The sequence below is a fragment of the Lithobates pipiens genome, unplaced genomic scaffold (assembly GCF_037356315.1).
Source record: "Lithobates pipiens isolate NorthernLeopardFrog02 unplaced genomic scaffold, aLitPip1_a1.2 Scaffold_1, whole genome shotgun sequence".
In the NCBI taxonomy this organism is placed as follows: Eukaryota; Metazoa; Chordata; class Amphibia; order Anura; family Ranidae; genus Lithobates; species Lithobates pipiens.
The window spans coordinates 2,847,413-2,865,512 of record NW_027507685.1 but is presented as its reverse complement, the minus strand read 5'-3'; the positions used below and the strand labels follow the sequence as shown (position 1 = coordinate 2,865,512).

General features: G+C 41.8%; 1 protein-coding gene across 1 annotated transcript in view; it reads right to left on the bottom strand.

Moving 5' to 3' along the window:
• The window catches only part of NEXMIF (neurite extension and migration factor), a 516,507-nt gene that overhangs the window by 309,717 nt on the left and 188,690 nt on the right, over positions 1 to 18,100 (bottom strand). Inside the window, exon 2 of the mRNA XM_077467898.1 lies at positions 10,820 to 10,908. The gene's annotated coding sequence lies outside the window, so the exon portion shown is untranslated. The remainder of the gene's footprint in view (positions 1 to 10,819; positions 10,909 to 18,100) is intronic.

The following is an 18,100-nucleotide window of genomic DNA, read 5'->3' as shown; positions in this document are numbered from 1 at the left end:
TTTAGTGCAGCAGTCTCACTTTAATTGTGGCCAAGTGCGAGTCCCAGGAATTTCGAAGCTAGGACTTGGGAGTTGGCACACACATGTGCCGCCATAGCATACAGCATGGGATGGGGGCACACATAGAAGTGGAGGAGCCGAGAGCGCTGGTGGGCGACCCAGGAAGAGGAGGATGTATAATGTATAATAAGATTATCATGGATATTTTAGAAATGACTAGTGATACGTCTCAGTCTTCAAATGATTAGTCTACCCAAAATTTAAGTGGCAGTTAAGGCTTCATTTTTTCTCCAAAATAATAAAAGAGGTATATTTACCTTCTCTGTGCAATGAAACGGGTGTGTGCCCCCTCAAGCTTGCAACTATGGATTGCCCTAGATTGACAAAGTTGGCTTTCTCTCTTCATGTCGATACTCCCCCATGGGATGGAGATATTTTACCTGATGCAGATTCTAATTGATATTGTGCTTTGGCGATTTTCTTTAAAATAAGCAATTTGGATCCCATCATATCGATTCCATTCACATGCAGATCATTCAAAACGCATCAAGTTTACATGAGCATTTCTCTTAGATCATTACATCTATGTGAATCTAAAAATAGACATATTTTATGCCTTTGCAGCAAATGTACTTGTCTTTTACCCATGTTCAAATAAAATTTCTTGATTTTATGTCAGTCTAAGTCAGTCTGATTTTACTGCCGCGTACACACGAGCGGATTGTATGGCGTACTTAGTCCGTCATACAATCCGATGGACAGTCCGTCGTACTTTCCACTGAACGGACTTGACCACACACGGATACACAAACAGTCCGTCGAAAGCTTGCGCGATGACATGTACAGCACGTACGACGGGACTAGAAATAGGAAGTCCAAGACACAGCAAAGCACCCTTCCGCCGTGTAAATCCTTTCTGGGCATGAGCCATTCTTAGTCCGCCGAACTAGCATACTGACGACCGTATTGTCCGCTGAAACCAAAGTACGACGGACAGAATTTCGAAAAAACCGAAATACTTAGTACTCCGGACTGCACGCTGAAAAAGTCAGCTGAAGCCCACACACGAGCGGATTGTCCGCTGAAATGTGTTTCGACGGACTAAGTACGCCATACGATCCGCCCGTGTGTATGCGGCATTACTGTTTTCTCTATATGTCCACTTAAAATCCATGACTAACCAATATTGATTGAAATTTATAGTGATTAAGGACACTGTGAGTGGACCATGGTGATTGAGGACACTGACTGGTGTAGTGGTGATTAGGGACACTGTGAGTTGGTGGCAGTGATTAGGGATACTGACTGGCAGCACTGGTCCGGTGACATTGTACTGCTGTCTCCGTGGTCAGAGATAATGGCTGGTGGCACTGACATACAGTGATATCAGAGCAGCCAGCCATTATACATGATCACCACCACTGTATGGTACAAGGGCACCATAGTGGCTGTGCTTGCTCTGGTGACAGTATGTCCAAAAAATATTTATTTTTTTAGAATTTTTTTTTATTTTATTTTCTTCAATTTATTTGCAATTTTTTTTTGTCACCAGAGCAGTGCAGTTTTACCAGAGTGACATTGTACTACCCTCGGGGGAGGGGGATCTGCGTTCCCCTGTGTCTGGTGTATCATATGATATCCACCTGGATCAAGAGAGCAACTGCCCAATTATTTTATTATAATAGGGCAGGAGGGAAGTGGTAAATATGCTTTAGAACCATTCTTTAGGGTAGGTGCAGGTTTTTTTTTATTGTACTGTTCCTCCACACACATAAATGAAGAGGAATGAATACCCCCTCCAAGCTTGCAACTATGGATTTGGGTGATTATGGATTTAGACCAAGGGTCTCCAAACTTTCTGAACAAAGGGCTAGTTTACTGTAATTCAGAATTTGAGGGGGCCAGACTGTGGCCACTGGGAGTAGAAAATCCCCCAGCATTATTGGGAGTAAAGAATGCCCCATCATTGATATTGGTGCGAGGATTATTGCCCCACTGTTGGTATTAGGGGAGGAAAGAGTACCCCATCGCTGGTGTCATTGAGGGGAATAGTACTTCGTTGTTGGTATCAGTGGGAGGAATAGTGCCCTCTCGTCTGTGTCAGGGGGAGGAAAAGTATTCCATTGTCTTTATCAGGGGGTGGAATAGTTTCCCACTGTCTGTGCCAGGGGAGGAATAATGCCCCATCGTCAGTTTTAAGGGGGGGAATAGTATCCCAAGGGCCTGATGAAGGCAATAAAAGATACACAGTTTGGAGACCACTGATTTAGATTATCACCAGTTCATTGCTCTACATAGATGAACATTCACAATTAGGGGATTATGTCTTAAAGCAAAGCAATTTTGTCTTCTTCACTTATCTATATGCATATGCCCAACCCTTTGCTTCATACAACATGCTGAATGTCAGCGCAGCTCATGGATATTCAGAGCAAAATTAGAGTGATTATGCTATTACATTAGCTGGCGTGGAGCAATGTGCAAAGTGTAGGAACCCAAGTCAGCTTGGCATTGTCTGACCTAACTACATTATGACCCCAAGCACGTTTTGTCTCACATTATCATTTGTTGGGTTGGGGGCAGCCCACTTCTAAATCACCAGTTTACTAACAAAAGAGCCTGGGGATGACTAATGCAGTACAGTGATATCTGAAAGGAATACTCAACTAATAAGCACGTATCTTGTGCTTCTGTGTTTATTACAGAGTTTATTTGTACATTTTGAAATGGAACCCTTAAACAGTGACTGAACACTGAAAGAGGTGCTTTACAAAGGCAGGCACAGAGCAAAAAATTAGCTACGAGTAGAGCCTGTGGTCTCCCTGCAGTAGATCTTTTCCCCATTTACCATCCTTTGTTGGCCATCTTGGCAGAAGCAGGGTTTTGATTCCATATGTCAGATCCTTTAAGCAAGGAGAACAGCGAGTAGCACAAATCACTAAATCACTAAACCCCACTCTAAACCTCCCGAGACTAGCAATAAGGAGCAGCAGTGCCTTAGATCTCACACTACAGATATACAGATTTTGAGCTGCAAGCACAGGAGTGTCTAGGAACCCTCATATACCAGGAAGTGCACAGATTTTTTTTTTTTATATTCCAGACAAATGGTATATTTTCCAGGGTAATACTTAGGCACAATTAACATTTCTAAGCCCTTGTACACGTGGTCAGAGAATCTGTCGGAATGAGTCTTATCGGATCGCGTCATCAGATAATCCGACTGTGTGTGGTATGCATCGGACTGATTCCGTCCGAATCTCCGTCCGATCCAAATTTCCAACATGTTGGAAAGATTTCCCGACCAACTGGGCCAGACGGACCTAATCCGATCATGTGTAGTGCATTTTCATCGGACCAAGTGCCACGCATTCTCAGATCAAATTCCTACATCAAAGCTATTGGCTACTAGCCTGAATGTAGTCCCATCGTAAAAAAATTACGTCATCACGTTCTGAAAGATCGGATTTTTCGCCAACTTGGCCCGACCGTGTGTATGCAACAGTTTCGGGCACAATCCGACGGGCAAAATCCGACGGATTTGGTTGCCGAAATCTCCGACCGTGTGTACGTGGGCTTAATGTTTCTTATAACAAAGCCAATCATGCCATTTTTTAGTTCAGTTTAACGTAAAGTATTGAGTCTGGTCCCCATAGATTCCTGCAGATTATGCAATATGTTGTTAAACATAGTACATGTTTTTTGCTAGTGACAATCTAGTTTTTCATAACTTATGAAGCATAATGGAGTAGACAGAAATATTAAGGATAATCACATCATCACTGAAAAAATAAGCTATTGCTGCTGCACTATGGTCAGTATTATTCAGCGCATTGCCACCTACTGCATTCAAGCTACAAAGTAATTATAAAGCACACAGCTGAATATGATATTATGAGATCTTATCAGAGACCAATATGAATCATTATCATTCTTTTACCGTTGTCCTAATTTAATTGAAACACTTTCTTGCTGTCAGAAGACAATCAACCCTCTTCCCCTTCACAGGACACAGTCTTTATGGATTTGTCCTTTGTTTGTGCCAAAACATTGCTAATGCAGCCTGCATTATGCAGGAACCTCAGTGAAGTCTTCAACCTTCATTTTATTACATCCTTGAACTAGCTCATCCTCCATAGCACTTATCCCCAAGGTCAACTCTTTAACTAGCATACTAGCTACTTTCAAAAGCAAGTTCTAGAGCATGCACTTCCAGTATAGTTTATGTTATCGACATACCTTCAGTCTGCATACACATTTCTGTGGTATGGTTCCTTTTTTTGCGTGTTTAAAGTTCTTTTTATTTTTTTTATTTTAGGTATGTTTTAAAAATATCAAACGTGCCTGTCCAACATCCCCTATAGTAGGGAAAGTGAGTGGGGTTTTTTTTTATTGCTCTGCAGCTCCACACACATAAAAGCTGGCAAAGATGGCTTTAGATTGCGATTTGGACTGTCACAGATTCTTTGCCACTTGTCATGTGTAGATATTCTAGACAGCTAAACTTTGAGCAAGAAGCTAAATACACACCTGGGATTTATATATGGTAACTGTTTATCCACCAAAGGACTTATTATTATATGATGTCTGGTTTGTGTTCCGGGACCCCTTGCGATTTCAACCAGGACCCCTTTCTCCACTGCAGCATGAGCACAGCTTGGTAAAGAAGCCTTGCCAACAAATGCTCCAAAGCCTGGTGAATGGACAAAGAAAGCACAGCAGTGAGCTAATGAGGTCACCCCTCCCCCCTGGTAATTTCCACATGTTAGCATGTTCACTGTCAACACATATGCATGCAGCAGGGCTGCCATTGAGTTCTCTTTGCATAGGAAATTACAGGAAGCTGATATGACAACAAGTACCTCTTGCATGGGCATAGTCTTTGCACCATCACCAATATTCAAAACAGTAAATGAATGCCACTATAATAGCATATTGCTGCTTAGATATTTTGTTTTAAAGCTGAGTGGAACTGGATGTTGCCAAAGTCTCTAATGCCGCGTACACACGACCGGACTTAGGTCCGACAGACTTTCGACGGAGTTCTGACGGAGTTCTGACAGAGTTCTGACGGAATTTTCGAATGAACGGACTTGGCCACACACAATCACACCAAAGTCCGACGGATTCGAAAGTGATGACGTATGACTGGACTAGAATAAGGAAGTTCATAGCCAGTAGCCAATAGCTGCCCTAGCGTCAGTTTTTGTCTGTCGGACTAGCATACACACGAGCGGATTTCTCGGTAGGAACTGGGTCCGGCGGAGTTCTGGCGGAAAAATTTAAAACCTGTTCCATTTCTAAAGTCTGTCAGACTTTTGCAAATCAAAAGTCCGCTGCAGCCCACACACGATTGAATAGTCTGCCGGAATTGTTCCGTCGGACTTTTGATGTCGAAAAGTATGGTCGTGTGTACGCGGCATTACATGTTTTCGCAAATGTGCTTAACCATGTCTACATGGTTAAAGCCCAACTCTGGCCAAAGCAAGAACACCCTTCCACCCCACTCAATCTGATCACTAAAAAAAAATAATTCTAAATTACCTTCTTACTTATTTGAAGCCACAGTCATGCGTTTGGGTCCTGAGCTCTCTCTCCCCTCTTCTGTTTACATCCAGCAGGTTCTTCTCCAGGGTGTCCTTGTCACACGGAGACACTTCCTAGTGGTACGGCACTAGTTCCAGTGGCGGGGGGCCTATTGTAGCACAACTACAGGTGGCAAGGGGACCAGTTCCCATGAAAATAATGAGTGGCCGTAACAGTCTAGTACTCAGGGCAAGAAACTATATTTCCAGAGCAAGGAAGAGGTGAGTATTGAAGACTCTTGCTTTGTACCAGGATGAGGTGTTTGAGCAACCCACTCAGAGATAGGTAGGTAATTTACTATATACTGGTAAAATTAGATGTTTTGCCAAATTTTGGCAAAAATCGACTTTTTAAGGACATTTGTGTGGAACATGTTAGAAGGTTTAGACGATATGTCCGAAACCAGATTCTCATACTTTTAAAACAAAGCATCTTAGCAGATGCATTGTATGAATACTTACACTAAGTGGATTTAATTTTTTTTTAAATTTAAATGCATACATAATTGCATTAATTTGCTTTTATATCAGCCCAGAGTGACACTTTAAATCAGTGATTCTCAACCAGGGTTCTGTGGAACCCTAGGGTTCCTCCAAAGGTTGCTAGGGGTTCCTTCAGCATTGGGCAATTTCTGCCTATCAGATAAGTTCCCACTGACACCATTGATCTTTTTAGCTATCTATAAGGAGGTAATTCTTCCCAATGAGCCCAAATGTAAGGACCATTCTTCCCACTGAGCATCACACTATCGTATCATGAGTTATAGATTTTCTAATTTTTAGCAGGGGTTCCCCCAAGACCAGAGAACTATTTCAAGGGTTCCTCTGTGTTGAAAAGGTTGAGAAAGGCTGCTTTAAATGAATAGCTAGTTACTAGTGGGGGAACTTGAGATAAAGGAGAACTTTACTCAGAGGTTTGTAAAAAGGAGAAAGCAACAAACATGCTATACTGTGGATCTTTCCTTTAAATTTACAACTGCAGAGGTGTAAGAAAGTAATGAAAGCTACCCTGTATTTGTAACAAAATGTGTTCATGTCTTCTTTAGTTTGTTACGTGTATGCAAGTATAGAAATGTTAAATAATACAAAAAGAAGGAAAAGTGTTAGTACCAGTATTAGCAATGCTGCTACCGACTTCTTAAGATAAGAATCCTCCACGCAGGAGCCTTGTACTTGAATAGGTACAAGTTTTATGTGTTTCCTACAAGTAATTAAATGTTGTTTGTCTAGATCCAACATCAGTGGCAGCTAAAAGGTTAATATCTAGCAAGCTCCGAGTCACCTGGGCTTCTATGACACTTAATCAATAAAATCTATCATGGTTCTCCTGCTCTTTCACTCTCACCCCAAAAAGATTTATTTTCTGGTAATACACATCTATTCATATCATCTGGCACCACAGTATGCTTGACAATAGACCTTGAGTCAATAAGCGGTCCATGGTGTTTATCAATCCACATCACCTGTAGAGGCACTTTAAGGGACAGAAGCGGCACATAGGAGATAGCCCCCTATTCAATTAGATCAAATGGAGATACTCCTGCTGTTTCTATCAAATGATTTCAAATATTGCTTTTTTTTTGTGAAAAGGATGGAACTTGAGGCATTTGCAACTAGAAGCTGGAAAAGTATTCCTGAAGACATTCTTCAATAATCTATGAGAAAATGTTTCATCTACTGTTAATGATGATTAGAATATCAAGATGTACCAGAGGGTTTTGTAGCCACATACTGTAGATGTATTGAAGTTTGAATACATTTGTACAGGTCACTAAACTTTAGGATGTATCCTAATATTCTTAATACTTCATTGCAAGGGGTGAAACATTGCTTACAATACACCAAAGCTAGATTACAGATTCACAGACATAAACATATATAGACTGGTGTGAATAGACGTTATTCATTGACAGACATAGGCTGACAGACACATCTTCATTTTTTTTTTTTTTTAACCACTTACCAACCAGGCTTTTTTTGGGCACTTTTTGTTGAAATCAGTAATTTTTGCTAGAAAATTACTTAGAACCCCCATATATACATTTTGTTTTTAGCAGAGACCCTAGGGAATAAAAATGCAATTTTTTATGTCACACAGTATTTGTGCAGCGATTTTGCGATTTTGCAAGCGCAATTTTTTTTGGGGGGAAAAATACACTTTCACTAGTTAGGGACCGGAAGGATTTGCCCCCTTAAAGAGGAAGTAAACCCTGATGGGTTTACTTCCTCTTTGATTCCCTGCAAAGGTAAAGCATAATGGACTACTATGCATCGCATAGTAGTCCATTATGTGTCACTTACCTGACACAGGAGCCAGCGAAGTCACCGCTGTCCCCTGTTGTCCGGCGCATCCATCTTCTCAGTGGGTCTCCTACTCCGCCGCTGTCATTCGGCGAAGCCGCGATGACGTCACTCCCACGTGTGTGCACGGGAGCCGGCACTCGCGGCATATCGCCGTTGACCGCGACGCGCTCAGTGCGCCTGCGCGCCGCTGTCTACGGCGCATGCGCCGTAGACAGCGGTGCCTGTCTTTCGGCAAATATCTCCTAAACCGTGTAGGTTTAGGAGATATTTCTTGGACCTACAGGTAAGCTTTAATCTAGGCTTACCTGTAGGTCAAAGTTGGTTGTAAGGGTTTACAACCACTTTAATGACCAGGGCATTTTTGTAACGATATGGCACTGGGTCGCTTTAACTGACAATGGCGTGGTCGTGCGACGCTGTACCCAAACAACATTTATGCCCTTTTTTTTTACCACAAATGCTGCTTTATTTTGGTGGTATTTGATCACCTCTGCATTTTTTTTCTTTTTTGCACTAGAAACAAAAAAAGACCGACAATTTTGAAAAACAAACAATATTTTTAACTTTTTTGCTATAATAAATATCCCCAAAAAATTTAAAAAACAAATTTCTTCATCAGCTTAGGTAAATATGTATTCTTCTACATATTTTTGGTAAAAAATTGCAATAAGCGTATATTGATTGGTTTATAGTTTAAGTTATAGCGTCTTCAAAATAGGGGATATACAGTTGTGCTCATAAGTTTACATACCCTGCCAGATGTTATGATTTCTTGGCCATTTTTCAGAGAATATGAATGATAGCACAAAAACATTTCTTTCACTTGTGGTTAGTGTTTTGCTGAAACCATTTATTACCAATCAACTATCAATCAATCAATATTCAAGGCGGATATCGCAGCTGCCGGCCACATGCAGTGGCACTGGCGTTGTGCCGTGGGCGCTGGAGGCGCATGCCCCCTAGAGCTCTTAAAGCGTCCGATATACAACGGCAATTCGCTCAGGAGAGCCAACCTGCCACTGTACAACTGCGGCAGCTGGTCTTAAAGTGGTTAATGAATAAAAAAAAAAATCAAAATACAATATTTACCCGCTAACATGTCACGCTTTAAAACTGTGCACGCTTGCATTGAGCCGGTAGGCCCAGAGGCTCTGATTTGTATTTTCTTTGCAAAACTAATAAACAGAATAGAAAAAAAATAATAATAATTACCACACTTGTGGAATGGTGACAAACTATGGTACTTAAAACGCTCCATAGCTGATGCTATAAACGCCTTTACAGATTACCTGTTTAGAGTTACAGAGGAGGTCTAGCACTAGAATTATTGCTCTTGCTCTACACCTCACATTTGTGGGGCAAACACAGTTTACATATGCGTGTGCGATTTACTTATGCGTTCACTTCTGAGAGCAAGCATAGAGGGATGGGGGCACTTTCTTTTTTCTTGATCACTTTTATTCCTATTACAAGGAATGTAAACATCCCTTATAATAGAAATAAGGGTAACAGGTCCTCCTTATGGAGAACTCAGATCTCTTATTTACCTTTACCTGATGCTGTTCCAGTCCTCCAAGGCCATAGAGTCGGTCAAAGAGTATCTACTCTTTAATCACCTATGGTAGCAGCCAGCCACACCGTCACTCGGGGAACTGGCGAAAAATGGTAACCGGGAAACCCGGTAAACCACTTGCAAACTGCAATGCATATATACGTACTGTGGTTTGCAAGTGGCTAAAGAAGTAAGGCTTTCTCTACAAGAAGATAACCCATGTATAACTCTGCCAAACTCTACCAATTGTTGGGATAACAGTTGTTCAATTGTAGTGCAGACCCAGGACAGGTATGGCTGTTTCTTCCCAGGTTCCATTCCCTGATAGGCACACAGCCAGGGGCGTAGCTACAGGGGTCGCAAGGGTCACACCTGCAACCCGGACCCATGCTCCAGAGGGGCCGTGAGGCCCCCCTGTACAGCTGGATAGGAGAGGCAGCATATAGCAGAACTAATCCCCTCCTTCTGCAGTGGCTGGATGCCCGCTTCTCCTTTCCCTCTGGCAGGCATTCATCGGCTACAGGAGGCGGAGATCAATTCCTCTATATGTTACCACTCCGTCACCCCTCCTATCCAGCTTCCCCTCCTGTGTGTGTACTGCAGGAACTGCACTCCTTGGGGAACAACCTAATATACAGCAGCAAGGTGGTCCTGCTGAGCCAGATCACATACCTAGTACGTGATCTGGCACTTTCGGGTAGAGGGCGCTCTAATCACTGATCAGTAAGTACTCCAGTATAGTCCCATCTGTTAAGTACATTAGAATAAGTATTCTGGCATCATGCTCCATCTGTCAGTCTTGGTCAGTCCTCTCGGGCTAATATGGGTGATAGTTACCAGGTGGGGGAGGGGAATGGTCCTCACAGGACAGGACAAGGTCCCGGAAGGCGGCGTGCTGTGTCAGGTCCCGGTGGAGGAGTTGGCAGATGATGATCCCGGAGTCTCCCCCCGGCCACTGCATTCCTTCTGCACACAACACAGGGGAGGGGCCTCACGTCATTAGCTGTGCAGGGAGAGTGGAGCAGAGAGTGTATTAGTGCAGACTAACTTTGGGGGAAACCTGGCCAGTCACAGGAGAGCTCAAAGGGGGAGATGACCCCAAACGCCGGAACGCGGATCTGTGCGATAATACAGATGGGGTTACACCATTGTGGTCAGATATCAATTCCTACTTGATGGCTTGATGGTGTCATCTCTCTGGCAGGTGTCACCCTGGTGTGGTCCGCACCCCCCACAGCGACACCACTGTCAGAAGCAAGTCCATAATATCAACCTACTTATTGCTACTGGTATAAATTTCCTTTAGGAGTATCAATAACAAATCCAAACAGTACAATCAAAAAAATGGGTCCACAAACAGATAGACTGTTTAACTCACCTGTAGAGTTTCTTTCATGAATAAGCCACTACTGAGCCATAATCCACTCTTTAACTTCAAATTCTGTACATGCAGTTATGACTATAGATCTGTAAAGACAAAAAAAGCTCAATTTAACCAAGGTTTTATGTGGGTGGATACCCGATTATGAGCATTAAACTGCGACATGAACAGGAAACATAACCAAATACTTTGATAACTACGTGTCTTCGATTATCCTTTTTTATCCTATATACTGGAATATGTTTCTGGCCTCCTGGCAGAAGAAAATAATAGATATAATGTATGACAGTGTGCAGGTGATCATAAGTTAATATGCAAAAAAAATATCCAAGCTGCTATGAATCAATCTAATTTAGAGCCTGTCATTGTCCTGGCGGGTCTCCATTCAAAGTGTTCTGCGGGGAAGCACACAGAGAAATAGTCTGGGGGTCAGGTATCCCAGCCCAGAGAGTCTCAGTGAGATGGAATGATTTGTTCATTTTATTCATGCTATTGAAATGCTTTCTTGAAATATTTCTTTATTCAGAAAATGACCCTTTCAAGTGTAATGGTACCTTGTGGGAATGAGAGGGAGAGGATTCACTTTCCAGCTGTGATGATAGACCCAGCACAAAAATACAACTACCCATGAAACTGTAGATCTTAGGGAAGAAAGAGTCATGAGAGTGCTGTCTAGTGAGTATGGGACGGGTAGATTTGGCAGAGTGGCGTGATACAGATATAACAGGTGATTACATTCAAGACAGCGCCCTAGAACAATAGCAAAGTTGCTTATTGGCATTTATAATTTAAGGAACATTTGAGGGGGATTGAGAACTGTCACGCTTGCAGACTGTTCATATGACTTTCAATGTGTGGCTAATGTGCAGCGGTACTTTCCTCATGTTGCCCACACTGTGAATTGCAATAAACCGGCCACAATGACCACATGCTTGGCATAATTAACCACTTCGCATCCAGGCCAATTCTGACATTTCTCTCCTACATGTAAAATTCATCATTTTTTTTGCTCGAAAATTACATAGAACCCCCAAACATTATATATGTTTCTTTTAGCAAAGACCCTAGAGAATACAATGGCGGTTGTTGCAACTTTTTATCTCGCATGGTATTTGCGCAGCAATTTTTCGAACGTGTTTTTTTCAGAAAAAAAAAACAGTTTCATGCTTAAAAAAAACAAAAAAACAGTAAAGTTAGCCCAATTTTTTTGCATAATGTGATAGATGAAGATACACTGAGTAAATAGATACCCAACATGTCACGCTTCAAAATTGCACGCGCTCGTGGAATGGCGCCAAACTTTGGTATTTAAAAATCCCCATAGGTGACGCTTTAAAATTTTTTACTGGTTACATGTTTTGCGTTACAGAGGAGGTCTAGTGCTAGAATTATTGCTCTCGCTCTAACGTTCGCGGCGATACCTCACATGTGTGGTGTGCATACCGTTTTCATATGTGGACGGGACTTACGTATGCGTTCGCTTCTGCTTACGAGCTCACGGGGACAGGGGCGCTTTAATTTATTTTATTTTTTTATTGTTCATTTTACTTTTATTTTTTTAGTTTGACACTTAAAAAAATAAAATAAAAATGTATTACTTTTATTCCTATTACAAGGAATGTAAACATCCCTTGTAATAGGAATATGGCACGATCTGACCTATTTACAGTGAGATATGGGGGGGGGGTCAATAAGTACCCATAGCTCACCTCTAGGCTGGGAAGCCTAAAAAAAAACCCCCCAAAAAACGGCTTCCTAGCCAAATCGACGCCGTTATTTTGAATGCAGTGGCCGGGCGTGACGTCATAACATTGTGCCCGGCCTCCGAACGATCATAGAGACTCCGGGGACGATCTGGTCCGCCGGAAATCTCTATGGTATTATCTGGGGGTCGGCGGATCCTGTGACCGACTCACCGATGGAAGCGGTGAGTCGGTCACCCCCCCGCCTCCCGTAAGAACGATCAAGCGGCGGAACAGCCGCTATGATCATTCTTATGGTGGAGGGAATTGCCGGCTGAAAACGCCGATCTCTGAATGATGTCTGTGGCCTCAGGCATCATTCAGATATAACCACCGAAAGCCGAGGCCGTCCCTGGACGTCCTACTGGCGCGAAGTGGTTAAATGTGCCTGAAAATAGAAAATAGAACAATGTTCTATGTTTATTGTGTACTGAAACATGATAGCATTTAAAAAGAAATTGATTGTGGTTACAACCACAGTGAAAACAGAAGAATATTTGCTGCTCCTTTATAGCATATGAACACAAGCAGTTTAGTGTCTATATAAAGGGAACATTATATCCCAACGCACTTGGCTGCAATATTGCTATGGCAAATGCATTGACATTTGAAGAAACATGCCAGCTATGACCTCCCTGCTCCTAAACCCTTCAGACGAGGTGAAGCCTTAGGTCCTAATCTGCAGCCTGAGTGCAGTGTTGCTTTGCATTAGGCATATGTGTGTGATCAACTGCGCTGACATCTTAAGACGTCTGAAAAGCAGCAGATTTACTCAAGGCTATGAGCTAAAGGGCACTCTGTTGCCATGTATATTATCAACATCATTTGGGAAAACTCCCTCTCATGTACACAGGGGGGCAAATAGACTCTTCACTTTGCAAAGTTGCATTTTGCAAGATAATATTTCCCAGAGCTTAGTAAATGAGGTGCAGCTCTGCTGACTTCCATCATCCAATCATGTGCAAGCAATAATGCTTTTTTTTTTATTATTATTATTTTCTCTGCACACAATTGGGTATTCTTTGCAAAGTGAAACTTCACATTTATTACCTTGCAAAGTGCAACTTCCCTTATCCTACTTCTTAACTATCCTTAACTTCTCCTACAGTGAACAGCCTGCCTTCAGTTAATCAACATCAGTGTCTTAAAAGAAAAGTATGGGAATGTTTATTTTTTTTAATCATACTTACCCAGGTGGATGCAGCATTATTCTGATGCTGCATCTGTCCCCTGTGGGCTCTAAGAATGAGAACAGAGGGATCAAACACCATCGATCACTCAGTTCTCAGAGCTCCCTGAGCAGAGAGCTGATGACTGTCAGTCACTTCTCTCTGTTCTGCCCCCCACCCTCACTGGAGCGATCAGCTGTGGAGGGGGTGGGAGCGGTCAGCTCAGGCTCTCAGGGGTCTGCTGAGAGGTGGAGCCGGTTGTCGGTCAATGTGGCATGTGGGTGGTTCCCAACCATATGGTTGTGATTTTTCCCGAGCCTGGACTGCCTCTGTGATGCCAGCTGACAGCAGGCGTTAGCCCACTGTCTGCTGAAACTGGTCACAGGAGTACAGAACAAAGTGCTTTCCGGTTATCCACAAAGAAGTACAGCCAAAGGAGCTTTGGCTGTACTTCCCCGTTAATCTGGGCGCTCTGAACCACTGGACAGTTCAATGTCTCTGGCTATTCTAAGGTATACCACTGTCAGGGCCATAATAAAGCAAGGTTTGAGTCTTAGCCTAGACTGCTCCACTTCCAGCTAAGTGCATTCTGATTCTGTAAACACTTGGGAAATGATACAATGACATACAGCACTCTTTACCTATACTAGCTACTCTTAAGGAAGGTTTGATATGTTTGGTTAGTTCTCAGATTTCACCAACAGGATTATGGCAGCTCGACAGGTTAGTCATGACCCCAACAAATTATCAATAATGTATACAAATAATGTAGCCAAGGTGTCAGGAAGCCACAAACCAGTGATGGAGGCTATGGCTCACAGCTTAGGGCAGACAGTAAAGAATCAGAAAATTGGGAAATTAGGAACCAGCTGAGTTGACAGTAAAGGATCCTATTCTTCATTGAGATTGCTCAATGAAAGATGTACAAAAATTAGCAATACCAAAGGGGGGGGGGGCTCCTTAAACAGAATTGTTGGCCAATTACATTTTAGGAAGCAGACAGAGTCCTTATAGACTAAAGATGGGTTGTGATAATATTAGGATTTGGGTAAGAATTTGGCTAAAATATGTCCAGTATTGGGCACCACACTGTAAGAAGTAGTTTGTGGTTGTTGAGAGTGTAACCGGTACTTAGAGAATCAGGAGACAGCTGCTGCTGACCTCTCCTAGATGTCTGGTTCTCACATTGATCCAAGTGCATTAATCATTTCTGAGGCAAAAAAACAGGAAAAAGGTAAAGTCTAGAGATTTCTTGTTCAGATGGCTTGTCAATGGCTCAGAATATATTGAATCCAAAGACAAAAGGCAAGTAGTATTTTTACAAGTTAAGCATTTAACATGTAAAATACTTTACAGGCTGAAGTACCAATTTCAAAAATCAATAATGAAACTTAAAAAGTGGGTTGGATTATTTTTTGCATTGATTAACCTCCCTGGCGGTATGATTATTTCGGATTTTAGGTGCTAAAAGCGGTACAATTATTTTGCATGAAAATTTGGCGTTTTATATTGTAGTCCTGTAATTCTTAGGAATAACTCACTTAAATCTGTCCAAACCAGAGTCTAGCAGACATCCCGGGTATGATAAAGTTTGAAAAATGAAATCATAAATTATAATATAATAAATAACTATAAATAATTGTACCAAATAATAATATAACAATAATAAAAATTATTCAATAATGTAAGCAAATCAAAAACACTGAAATTTGCTCAGTTGCAGAATTGCCGCTGTCATTACTTTTCAGTATTTGATGACGGATCTCCCCACAAATCGCTATCCCTCAATTCTGCGAGGGATTACAATTTATTATCGCCGTTTTCTAGCTGGTCTAAAACCATTTTTGATGTAAAGTGACAGTTTTGGTTGCTATGGACAATCTCCAGTTTCCAGGCAGAAAGAACAGTTTTTATTATATAAAACTGCATGCAGGACACTGGACAGACCACTAGGGACAAAGGGGAGGTGAAATATTTACATACAGCAATGTAATCTGTAAGATTACATTATACTGTATGTAATGTGTGTTTCACTTTTTGAATTTGGCGCCGATCTCCATCCCCGTGCGTCGCAACGCTCGCAGGGAACGGAGATCGGGTCCGTGATAGATCGAGCGAGACACGGCTCGCTCGTACAGCGGGGAGACAACGCTGGATCCGAGGGAGAAGGTAAGTAAACCTCCTCCTGGATCCAGCGATGCAGTCCCCGAGTCTGACTCGGGGATACCGCTTTTGGTATAAAAATTCCACCCCGAGCCAGACTCGGGAATACCGTCAGGGGGGTTAATATCAAACATTATAATAACTAAAGGCTAATATAGTAATATTTCAATATTGGGGAGGTTTATTTTTCATGCTGTGTTGAAAAATGTGTCCTGTTGTGTTGCTCTGGGATTTTGTTTTACCTTCTTCTGGACCAAAACCGCATCTAGCGAGTTAAACTTGATGGGCATCGGTCTTTTGCAACCTTATAAAAATGGAAGTAAACTCCCCTATCGTTTTCAGCCAAGGAAGCTGCCATCTTTGCCTCTGTTTAATCTTCAACTGCTATGGTGCTGCACATGTGATTCGTTATGACGCCAGCCATTGGATGGTTTGATAGTTTAGCTGAGAGCACAGCCAATTTGCAGTTAGCATTCCCGACATGCCTTTTTTTTTTAACTGTTTAAATCGTTGGGTTTATTTCCACTTTAACTATATGAAACTAGAACTGTTTCCCAAAGAGTAGGCAGCAAGTGATTGTCATGACACAAACAATGCCATCACAAATGTTTAGAACAATAATAAGACTAAATCCAAAAGATGCCCACATTAATGACCAGCTATGGCACCAAGGCCATTGAAGCATTAAAGAATATATGTGAGAAAATTAAAATGCTAGAATTTGCAAATTCTGCTTATCTCCATTCCTATGTCTAATAAATCAATAAAATAAATACTCTTTAATCTTTTTGTCTGGATCCCTTGGAGCTGCACAATTCATTAATTTACGGCTTCTAGAAAGCTGTAATTGAAGGAGGAGTGTCAGCCCCAATATAAATTATGTTCACAGCTCCTTGCCTTCCACATTAAAAAGTGATACATTCATTGATGTAATGTAGATGCTTCTAATTTCATCCTATAAAGGCATCATCTTAGCCAAGGGAAAGTTCCAGGAAGTAGAACTTCCTATTCATTAACATTGGTAGGATATTGCTTACAACATTTTAATGATGCCTCAGTGAGTCTAGTTACTTTAATCAGAGTTTCACTGGCAAACGTATCCACAATATTTAAGACAACTCTTTTGAAATCTGAAGGGGAAGCCCCTTAAACGAGAGCTGGGTGCTGTTTTGCTATACTGGGTAACATGAAAATTATATAAAAACATAGTTTCAATAATAAAAATTGTCATAACTTAACAAAATATAGGATATTTACAATGTGTTTTTATTCCCCAACTGCAAAATTAAGCATTGGCTTTATAGGGGGTCTGCACATAGATTTGCTTATCTGTAGGATAGAAGAACGTGAATTCCGGGTGGACGAATGATCTTTGTGTTCAGACCAGTGCATGCAACAGCTCCAATATTGCGTTAATTTCCTTTCCCCTAGTTTTAATGAATCAGCCCCAATGGAGTTTGGGGCCTCTCTATAAATGTGTGCACTGTGATTTTCACTCATTTTTGGTGAACTTTGTTTACTTATTCATGCACTACATGTATTAAACAATGCTCACCATGCTTCCATGCATATTGGGCACCATTCAAATTTATTTTGTGTTTTTATTAAGTTATACTGCCCATAGCAACCAGATTTCAGGGCCCTTGAACCACTTTGGCTAAATTCACAAAGACATTTAAAGGGATCAATTGATGTGTTTTCAGCTCCCACCAAATGTTCCTCAATCACAGGAGTAGAAAGAATGTACAAAGCTAAACGCTTCCACATTCTACAATCACTGTGTCACGCCATACTGAAGTGAATGTTTGGGCCCATGCCACCCTGTTGAGGCACACTGTTTTGGTGCGGTTGAATCAGAGCCCTGGTAACGTAATCCCATGACTAAGCTCCCGGAGGGGGAGAGTGAAACGTGTTGGGGTGTGGCCTAGTCAGAGTCCAGGCTGAGGTTGCCACTCCATTCATCTCTCTAGGACACCTTAGATGTGCGACATTAGATGGGCTACCCTTTTTTCCCTTGAACTCTTGCAGGAGCCAGGATGGACTCCATCCCCTGTCAGCACTCTAAAAGCAGCCATGGATGTACCGTCACACATACACTTTCCAGGTCACCCTAGTAATGTAATGCTAGATGCATTAATACTAGTTCCCACAGCCTTAGAATGCAAAAAATAAATAAATTAAATTAACTAATAATTATATAAAAT